A 9,774-nucleotide genomic window follows, 5' to 3' on the forward strand; every position below is an offset into this window, starting at 1 on the left:
TCTTACTAACGCAGTATTTAAAACTATGACCACCCCCACAGTCATGGTACGACCAGTGACATCACTGATGACATCAGCCAGAGAATAAAAGAGGGAAGTGTTTAGCGGCGTCTCTCTACAGTGACTACAGAGATGAAATGATGCTTGTCTGTGTTTTTGTTTGACCAAAACATATTGATGTTATCTGTAACAAAACAAGATGCTAACTACAAACAAACCTGCCTCAGTAAGTTTGTTCCAGTGGTAAAGATTAAGTTGGAAGTAACATAAGCTGAGATCCTCTGGACATAACAATTACAGTGTTAGCCTTCGCTCCTCTGAACCTCTAAATATTACAAGCTAAGGCTAAGTAATGCAGTAATGCGGAGCCAGTAACATTAATAAGACATTTTAAGGCTAGCATTAGCTCCTGAAGTTTCAACAGTGTAAAGCTAGCATTAGCTAAACCACTAAGGTTTCCACATTATAAGGCTAGCATTAGCTGCTAAACTTCTAAAGTTTGGACATTATAAGGCTAGCATTAACTAATACATTAGCCGCTAACCTTTAGGAAGTCTAGTCCTTTACACTTACAAAGATAGCTTTAGCTCCTCCTAACCTCTGATTAATACAAGGCTAGATGTAGCACCTTTGGACATGAATGGCTAGCCTTCACTGCTAAAGTACTAAAGTTTCGACAGTGTAAGGCTGGAGTTAGCTGCTAAACCTCTAAGGTTTGGCCAGCGTGACCTTTGGAAATTAGAAGTCTGTCATGAGCTGCTAAGTTTTGGGCATTACACTTACAGAGATAGCTTTAGCTCCTCCTAACCTCTGATTCTAAGGCTTAAGCAGCTTTTGATATAGCAAGGTTAACATTGAGCTACATGACACACTGCTAGTAACATAACAGAAAATGAAAAAAAAGTCAGTAGCATTAGCTGCTAACTCGTGGAATGTAAAGCTAGCATGAGTTAGCACTGCTGCACCTCAGGTAGCCCGAGGCAGGGACACGAGTTGAAGAGGATCCTGCTGTTTATGATTCATAGAAACAGATCGTTCAAGGACGTCTGCCCACACATCTCCCATTCAGCTCCACACAGACTCAGCACTGGATTCAAATTCATGGGTAGGTGTCGGTTCCTCCATTAGGAAAATATATAATTAATAAATGTGTGTTTGTTCTGAATTACAATTATCTTTCCCTTGTGTTGAATTTGCATCAGTTAGAGCTGCTGTGGAAGGAAAGGTTTGACTCTGAGTTCATTTCTGAGGGAAAAAAGTTAAACTGAAACTGTGTTTTTCCTCATTGAACAGATGGTGCAATCTGGTGAGAGCTGGGAACATGGTGATAGTGTTTCCTGCAGAACTTCTAACTACATCTACATTTATTTCTGTTTTTCTGACCTGTGTATGAGACACAGTAGAGATAAATATATGACAACACTGCCCCCCTGTGTTCGTAGTGGAGAACTACACCTTTAAACAACAGCCTCAACACCTACTGTAAAGACGGCTCATGTTTTCTTCCTTCCTGTCTTTCTGCTTTTTCAGCTGCTTGATGGAGGGATGTGAATTGAGCTGCAGTTCCCATAATGCTTTGGGGTTGTAAACAAAGTATTTTGTTGCCATGGATTCAGTGAGACACACACACACACACACACACACACACACGGTCTTCTTGGTTCCTGCTTCTGAAAATGGAGTTTTTCCTGGTTTTAAACTGAATAATCCTGAAGTTCCACTATTGATCAAACAAAACAAGTGATTTGAGGTTGTCACTTTGGCTCTTGGTGATTGTGATAATGAGCTTTTACTGAGAAAATATCCACCTAATTAATCCAGAATGAAACAGTCGTTTTTGTTGCGTATAAAAAATTGTGAAAACTCGCCTTTTGTTATTTTATAAATAATGATGAACCTGAACATCCTGAACATCCTGAACATCCTGTACATGCTTCATGTCTCAGCACACTGAGGCACTTTGTGATGAAAACCCTCGGCTTGTTTCCACACGTCATTTTCACTTCCTGCTGGAAACAACGTGAACACTCAATTACACTCTGAAAGTCACTTTGCTTTACCCTGTAATTGAAGTGAGTGCAGCAGCGTGTGTGTGTGTCTGTGTTCATGTGAGGGTCATGTGTGTGTGTGCATGTGTGTGCGTGTGTGTGTGCATGTGTGTGCGTGTGTGTGTGCGTGTGCAGCATGAGTCACTTTATGTTGAGGCACTAAAGCAGCAGAGAGGAAGGAAACCGGAGCGATTGAAAAGTGATTTTGAGTGTTTCCTATTCTCCTGCTGCTCGTCCTCCATCTTTTACTGTCGGGAAAGAAACACAGAGTCTGTTATTACCAACAATCACAAACCAGCACATGGTCTTTTTTTATTATTATTATTATTATTTTTATTTGCACAATTTGATTCAATTTAAAATAAAGTTAATTGTCCTGCAGGGGGCGCTGTAGTGACTACTGTTTTAATGTTGCAAACTAATTATCAAGATAAAACATGGAGGAGACGGAGGGAGTGATTTCTAAAACACAAAAACACAAGTTTCCTTTAAATAATGATAATAATAATAATAATAATAATAATAATAATAATAATAATAATAATAACAATATTGTAAGTGGACCAACAAAACATTTGCAAAACAGTCTAGTTTTTGATAGTCTCAGATATATATACATATATATCTATATATATATACATATATATCTATATATAGATATATATACATATATATCTATATATAGATATATATACATATATATCTATATATATATACATATATATCTATATATAGATATGACTGCAGTATTCTTACTGTGTGTTGCTACAGACAACAGTGTAAAATAAATGTGTGTGTGTTGGAGGAGGTTCGGTTTCATCCAGGTGTGTTTCCACCTGTGCCACACCTTTTTTAACACCCCCCCCCCCCCTTCTCCCACATCAGCTGTTTGGGCACAAACGGTCCAATTAAATCGATTCTGTCTGACTTTGATCTGCTTCCTTCAAACTGTGCGGAGATTTAAAACCACGAGACACACACACACACACACACACACACACACACACACACACACACACACACTCTGCTCCCTCAGCAGCAGGGGTGAACACACTTTCCCTCCCTCTCTCTTTCCTTCAGTTTCCTCCTCCTCTTCTCTCTTGCTGTCGTTTTAATCCTCTCTTCATGCCGAGAGCTGCGGTGGAAACAAACAGAGAGAAGTGGAGGGAAAAGACGTTTTCATCCTCGTTCTTTCTCTTGTTTGTTTTTGTCCTTCTCTTTTCTTTTCTCTGAGGTTTTCAGTCGGATGAGAGATGGGATGTGGAAATTCCTCTCCAGCCACTAACAGCAGCAGCAGCAGCAACACGGGAGGTGAGACACTGACAGTGAAGTAATAGAATATATAACAGATGTAAATGTAAATGTTGTGTTTGTCTTTTAAAGGAGCAGCACCTGATGTTTTTGAAACATTTAAAAGCTGAGCGTTGTGTTGATGTTTGATTCTTCTTCCTGTTTTGGACTTTCTGGAGGTTGAAGACGTTTGACATTTTGGACATAAAGTTTTCAGGGACTGATGAAACTGTGAAAACAGGGAGGCGACTGCACTTTGTTTCTGGTTTATTGTCAGGATACGATGTTCTTTCTGAAGATGATGAAAAGACGAGCGTCTGTTAAAACTTAATGTTCTTTTACATTTTTTTGGATGGAAAAAAAAATGAAATATTACTTTAATATAATGCATTTAAATCAAACCAGGAAGTGAGAATTGTGCTTTCTGTAATAACAATAATAAATAAATGTTGCACTACGAACATAAAAAAGACTTTTCTATCTTCAGGGAAAGTTTTTTATAAATATTAATGATAATATTAAACTCAGGATCTATAATTCTGCATTTTTCTGTCTTTCTGAAAACATGAAGCCTGTTCTTGGGTGACGTTGGTTACTATGGTAACCCTGAACTGACATGAATGCAGTTCACGCCTGTGAAGAGCAAGGCCTTATGGGAAATTTTCCCAAAAGACACTAGAACTCGTGAATGAAAGATAATGCAGTAAACGTCATTTCTCTTTAGAAATAGAAAGATAGAAATTAAATTTTATTTACTGAGTTAAAAGGTTTTTTTTTTTTTTACATTTTTTATATAATAACAAAATGTATCAAAAAGTTTCAGGACACGATCAATTAAATTATAGATGATTGTTTTAGTACATTATAATGCGGCAATTTAAGCGGCTTTTATTTTGGTACACTGATCTTATTTTGGAAACCAATTTAATCATAATGTATTATTTATGTGATGATACAAATTTATGTAAATAGAATAAAATAACAGTTTATTTACATCCTTGTTTAGTTGATGAACCTGAGATCGTTCTCTCTGCTGCCACCTTCAGGACAAACTGAAAACTCCTCAAATCAATAGTTTATTCAGATTTTTATTCCTCAAATTTCTCATTATTATTATTATTATTATTATTTGAATAATGATCAGTCATATAAATGTATAAAAGCTGTTTGAGGGTTTTCCAGCAACGATTTTTGTTTGTTCTTAATTAACACGTTTTAATTCTTCAGTTTCTAATTGTTCTTGAGGTGTGTGTCGACCCTGACGTGTCTCAGCTGATAATTAATGTCATAATAATAAGAATCATAAATAATAATGATAAAAGAGACGTGAAAATGTCTCTGATTATTTTAAATGTAAAAACTGAATCAAATCAATGAAAAAGTCATTTAACGTTTAATCAGTTGATCGTTTTCATGTCTCTGTCTGTGACTTCAGGTCGGGCGGAGTCTTCATTAAAGGCGTAAGCACATGTTAGACACACACACACACACACACACACACACACACACGCACACGCACACACACACACACACACACACGCACGCACACACACACACACACACACACACACACACATTTCAAACACATTTTGATGTTAAAACATGTCCGTGTTGTTTGACCTTTCTCTGAGCTTATATGTTAATTTAGATCCACTGACTTCAGTACACAGGTTAATCTGTGTGTGTGTGTGTGTGTGTGTGTGTGTGTGTGTGTGTGTGTGTGTGTTGACAGATCAAATGAGTCTTTGGCTGAAGACGACAAACGGAAGTGAGTCACTGTTTTTGATTTTCAGAGCACGTCACGTCTTTTTATGTAAAAAAAATAATTAATGTGCATGTGTGTGTGTGTGTGTGTGTGCGTGTGTGTGTGTGCGTGTGTGTGTGTGCGTGTTTGTGACATCAGAAACTACGGAGGTGTGTATGTGGGTTTACCTACAGACCTGAGCAACGTCCCTCAAGTACAGATAGGATCACTCAGAGGTAACACACATTTTTACACATTTATATTTGTATTTGTATTTATTATTATTATATTTAAAATAATATATTATTTAAATGTTTATACAGTTAGAAATCTCAGTATTTTATAACCGTCGTTCAGGTTTTCTGTCTCTTATTAAAGGTCTGAAGCAGATAAAAGACGTTCTGTGGGATTTTGAACAAAGTCGAGATTTAAAAACGGAGAATCTTTCTGTTTCTGTTGAAACACAAACATCAGCAGCTTTTTGTCCGAGTTCACTTATTCATATCTCCCAGAGGATGAATCCTCATGACGTTTCATCCGTCGCCATCATCAGGTCAAAACTTAAATTAAATAAAAAACAGGAAGTGCTACAAACAGAAAATCTAAATGCTGAGCCTTAAACACACACGGGAGGAACGTGTCACAGAAGAGGTGGAACACATCAGTTCACAAGGAGGGAAACACAAAGACAGGAAGTGAAATAACCACAGAAAACAGAAGAATTCACTCGTTCATCTGCGTCTCAGAAACATGAGGTGAGACGTGGGACAGAGACGTCTCATACAAATCTACATTAACTGCAGATTCTTCTCCGTCATTGGTTGAATCAACATTTAAAATGTGTGATAAGAGGAAAAGTTGGAGACAAAGTTTCGAGCTTCAGCCCGTTCAGTCTCGTCCTGCTGGATTATTAATATACAGTCGTTCTTTTACACGTTTCTCTGCTTGTGTTTTCAGACAGATTAAACTGCAGCGTTGAACCAGAGAAGAAGAAGAAGAGTTTACACGTTTAGCCTGATGTGAACAAACATCATATGTAGCTTCACAAAGCTGTTAGCACGACTGTCCTCTGTTTAATCGCAGCACTTCTGAGCCGTGACAAAACTTTATTGTTCTCTGTCAGCGAACAGTTTGTCTCTGGTGTCAGTGTGAAGCTCGACCGCGACACAAAGACAGACTGTCATCGGCTTATTCAAGAGGATTCTGGGATGTTGTTCTGTTTCTTTAGTTAATACACACACACACACACACACACACACACACACACACACACACACACACACACAGCCTCACAGTTTCCTGTTGAGTCTCCAGGGTCATGAGAGCCTGGGAGAAAGAAAACACTGATCACGGCTCACACAGACCGTGTGTGTGTGAGTGTGTGTGGGTGTGTGTGTGTGTGTGTGTGTGTGTGTGTGTGTTGATACTGTATATGTATGTTATATTTGATCAGTGCTGCAGGTGTATTTAATCTATGACCTGATGTGTGTGAGTGTGTGTTAATGAAGGTGTCGTCCACAGAGACCGGCAGAGACTCGTCGTCCCTCAGGAAACCGCTGTGGGGGAACGGACTGTGATTTTAATGAAGAGCCAGGTCTGTGCATGTATCTGTGTGTGTGTGTGTGTGTGTGTGTGTGTGTGTGTGTGTGTTTGTCTTTTCATTAATGAGAGCTGTGATGTCACGTCAGCAGATAGAGGACCAGACCACAGTTCTGTTCTCCCGCCTCTCTGATGATAAACATGTAATAACACAGTGTATAAATACTGTAATAACAAAACTACGTGTTAATTAGAGAGACGAGTGTTTCTTTCTTACATATTAAACAAAATAATTATTGTTAACTTCATAGTATTTGCTCAATAAATGGTCCCAACTCAGTGTCCCATCAAATTAATTTAAATCAGTTCCTACAAATGAAACAGAGTCTACTTCCTGTTAGTGAATTGTATTTGTTGTGTTTTTTGCCTCTGTGACCTGAAGGAAGTTTGTTGAGGGAGAAGAAGAAGAAGAGGAAGAAGAGGAAGAAGAAGAAGAAATCCTCCAGGCGTCCTTCAGATCCTCAGAGGCTTCATCAGGAGTCCGGTTCTCAGCAGGACCCAGAGGACGTGACTGAGGAGCCCGATGAGGCGACTCTGACGAACTGGTTCTGGACGTGAAGACGAGCTGCAGATCTTTATTCCAGCCACTGACGGACTCCTGTTCATTTGACCTTTTCTGCCGCAGGTTGTTGTAGCTGCTCACAGTCACGAAATACTGACATCACCAGCGTGAAAGCTCCTGTAGTTCCAGCTCATTTCTTCCTCTCATGTCACAGCTGAATAAATATCTCTAGGTTTTGGATTTCAGGTCGGCTGAAAACATGTTTGCAGACGTCACTTTGGGAAACAGCGAACGAGGAAAAAGGGAGATCAGATATGAACATGACAGAGTATAATCCATCCATAGACGTCCCTCTCACCAGCAATGATCCCGGGGTGTTGCCAGGGCAGATGGGATATGTAGTCCCTCCAGAGAGTTCCTCCCAATCGCACGTATTTGGAAAACCTCCAGAGGAAAGTGACCAGGAGGTTTGAGCCGTGATATTCTGGATTCTTCTCCCATGAAAACCAAAGTTGTTTGTTTTGTTGACACTTAATTTTCTCATGATTTACTTAAATACAAGATAGTTCTGTAAAAGTTGCCACTACTTATTATTTGTAAAGACAAAGTGTTTTGCAGTGTTGAAGTAATAAAGGTAAGATGAACACTTTGGTCCAGGTGACATTTTCTTTGCCCGACCTCACCTGTGGTTTGGTTCGTTCGGTGAAACCTGCTGACTCATGGTTTCTTCCTCCAGGGGAGAAACAAACAGTGCGAGGCTCCTGCTGTGCGACGGCGTCGTCGTCTCCTCAGAGTCTTTAAACGATCACGTGTTCGTGACGACGGCGCCTCTTTCTGAGGGCGGCTGCTGAAGAAGCTGCTCGGAGTAAATGAGACAAACTGCTGCAGCGATCACAGCAGCAGGAGAATGTTTGAGCTCTGAGCTGATTAACAGAGGAGACACCGTGACTCATTAACTGACCGGCTAATTGAATTGAATTGATTTCTTCACACAGGCTGCAACCTGCCTCTATAATGTACAACACAACATGGTGCCGGTCGAGTCTCTACAGCTTTTACCAAAATAAATTTAAGACTTTTTTTTAGTCCAGCACAGAATGAGATTTTATTCATTGCTAATTAATTAATAATTATTACCACTTTTATGATAATCCTGACAGAGATCCATGAAAGTAAAAACAGGAGCAGCAACATTTTTTCAGTAGTTTCCAGCAGCATATAACAATACTTCCTGATTATACAACTAATTAAATTAATGCATGCTGGTCCTGGATATGCAGCAAAAACAGTGGACAGATTTACACATGCACATACATACTGGGTATAATAGTGAACACCCAGTTGGACCGGAAGAAGGGAAGAACAAATACACACAGTGACGACCCTCTCCACCTGTGTACCTGTTGCTTCCTGTGTGTGGCTGCTTCCTTTGCAGGTACTGGAGGTGGGTTGTCAGTACCTGGGCTCATCAGCACACCTGGGCCCTGTGTAAACCATGTTGGAGCTCAGCTCTGGTTCTGTCTCCTCCCTCAGGAACCCGTTAGGTTTGTGTTGTGTCTGTTTCTGCAGCATTCAACATCACAATCACACACTTCCTCACACACTCACCTGCACTGCTGATCGCACAGATTACACCTGCGGTTGTCAGTTTAAGTTCTTCCCCAAGATTTAAAAAATGAATAAAAGATTTTGTTAATTGGCTTGCTTGTATGCATCTCCCTCTTTTGTCGTAGCCATGTGGCCCAGTTTGTGACCATCCATAACACAACATAACTACATACATATAAATATACCTATGTACACACATACATACAATCATAAATGCATACAGACATATAAACGTACGCTCATACATATATAGGTAAATATATACATACTTATGTACATAAATACTGCTTCAAAGTAAGAGTACTTTGTAGAAATGGAGTCAAAACTAAAAAGTAAAGTACTTTCCTTAGTATATTATGACATTTTTAGGACATTTTAAGCGTGACTATACTGTGATGTCTTTTATGCCTTACTATACTATTACATTTTTTTTATGACTTTTTATGACCTACGATACTATGCCGTTTTGCTGAATTTCTATACCTTATTATACAATGTCGTTTTTATGACTTTTTATGCCTTATTATAGTATGTCGTTTTTATGACTTACTATACTATGTCGTTTTTATGACTTTTAATGCCTTATTATACTATGTCGTTTTTATGACTTACTATACTATGTCGTTTTTATGACTTACTATACTATGTCGTTTTTATGACTTTTTATGCCTTACTATACTATGTCGTTTTTATGACTTTTTATGCCTTACTATACTATGTCGTTTTTATGACTTACTATACTATGTCGTTTTTATGACTTTTTATGCCTTACTATACTATGTCGTTTTTATGACTTTTTATGCCTTACTATACTATGTCGGTTTTATGACTTTTTATGCCTTACTATACAATGTCGTTTTTATGACTTTTTATGCCTTACTATACTATGTAGTTTTTATGACTTTTTATGCCTTACTATACTATGTAGTTTTTATGACTTTTTATGCCTTACTATACTATGTCGTTTTTATGACTTTTTATGC

The 9,774-nt window shown here is 38.5% G+C and overlaps 1 long non-coding RNA gene across 1 annotated transcript; it reads left to right on the forward strand.

Annotated features, from left to right (window-relative positions):
* The first annotated feature begins 3,015 nt into the window (after nt 1-3,015).
* LOC130163569 (uncharacterized) lies at nt 3,016-7,834 on the forward strand. The gene is made up of 6 exons (XR_008826481.1): nt 3,016-3,359; nt 4,774-4,798; nt 5,071-5,106; nt 5,242-5,318; nt 6,604-6,676; nt 7,064-7,834. It is a non-coding gene; the product is annotated as an uncharacterized LOC130163569 (long non-coding RNA).
* The last annotated feature ends 1,940 nt before the right edge of the window (nt 7,835-9,774 follow it).

Source organism: Seriola aureovittata, chromosome 22 (genome assembly GCF_021018895.1).
Source record: "Seriola aureovittata isolate HTS-2021-v1 ecotype China chromosome 22, ASM2101889v1, whole genome shotgun sequence".
In the NCBI taxonomy this organism is placed as follows: Eukaryota; Metazoa; Chordata; class Actinopteri; order Carangiformes; family Carangidae; genus Seriola; species Seriola aureovittata.